This window comes from Loa loa (assembly GCF_000183805.2).
Source record: "Loa loa unplaced genomic scaffold supercont3.51, whole genome shotgun sequence".
NCBI classification, from domain to species: Eukaryota; Metazoa; Nematoda; class Chromadorea; order Rhabditida; family Onchocercidae; genus Loa; species Loa loa.
Genome location: NW_018108231.1, coordinates 141,173 through 142,660, shown reverse-complemented (window position 1 = coordinate 142,660; position 1,488 = coordinate 141,173).

The window sequence follows — 1,488 nt, the reverse complement described above, 5'->3', positions numbered from 1 at the left end:
ACTTAACAATTAATGAATGGCTAATAGTTGAAGATAACTGTTTTCTATAGAAATATGCATGGAAATATATATCATTTAACACTGGGGCTTATCAATAAATTGATAATAAATAGATTACAATTGATAGTAATCGAGTTATAATACAATTAATGTTTCTTGTTACTTTCATCATAATCTTTACAATATAGTTACAGTACTTTAGTGTATTAGCTAAATAGTAGTTCTGAAGGAATAAAAGAAAGAAAAAAAACGAAGATATTAGAATTGAGAATTTCTTTTAATACTATTACAATGGGATGATTTTACACAGTATTTTATGCATAGATTAAAAGGTTAAAAGGTCATTTCATTTTATAGAAAAATATTTTAATAATGGCAAGGTTGTGCTCCAATCTTTTGAATTTTAAAATTGTGATAAGCGAGGAAATATCATTTGAGTTTTATTTACAATTCAAAATGGTGGAAAATTGTTGGTGTCTTGAAAAGAAAAATTGTTGAATTGTGTCAAAAAGTAAATTAGTAAATAATTCTAGAAAAGATGAGCAGTTTCTTTTTCCAAATTGTCACATATTTAAATTGATGACGAGATTTAATGCCATTGGAAAAAACAAATTTATTGATGAAATATGCAAAACTGATTAGTTCAGTCTAAAATGATAATTTCGAAGCAAAGAATAAATGATTAGTTGAATGGGAAAATGTATAATTTTGGTAAGTATACTAAGATAAAAGGCATTTCTTAATTCAATGTAAATTGCAAATTCATTGCGATTTTATGAATTTCAAAAATTTGTTTTACATTTCAGTTACATTTCCTGACTTTGATATTACATTGATTTAGAATATTCTTGATATAGTAGTTGACATTTCAGGAATGCAAATGCTTTTATTGGAAAGTGTCATCGTATTAATTCGTGTAGCATTGTCCATTAAAACGGATAAATGAGGAACGGAAATACTCGGTATATTTAGCAATATTTACTTGATGATTCAAGTACAAACTTCACTAATTCCATTCTGTTTATCAATTAATTTAGCAAAATTGCATTTTATGAAGTTAAGCTTAACATAAAGCATTACTTATTTCTTTATTTCATAAAAGTATTTCAATTGATAAAAACAGGCGGAATTCAGGTCGATATTATCAGTTTCTTATCTGATCAATTATTTAATGCGAAGGGTTTTATTGATGGAATAGAAAAAAAAAGTTCCAATCTATTCATTTATCATCTACCTGATTGTTAGAGTTTTAATGGCTGAATACGATTAAGTCAAATGGAATGGAATACCTAAAATAAGAAATGCTAATGCCAATCATACACATAGAATTGTTGAATAAAAAATTTTGAAATAAATGTCACAAATAGATGACAGTATGAAAGGAAGAAAAAGGCGACATAAACAAATTGAATAAACAAAGATTAGAGGTGTTCCATTTTTGCACGTATAATTAATTAAACACGAAAAAAAAAAAGAAAAGGAAGTGAA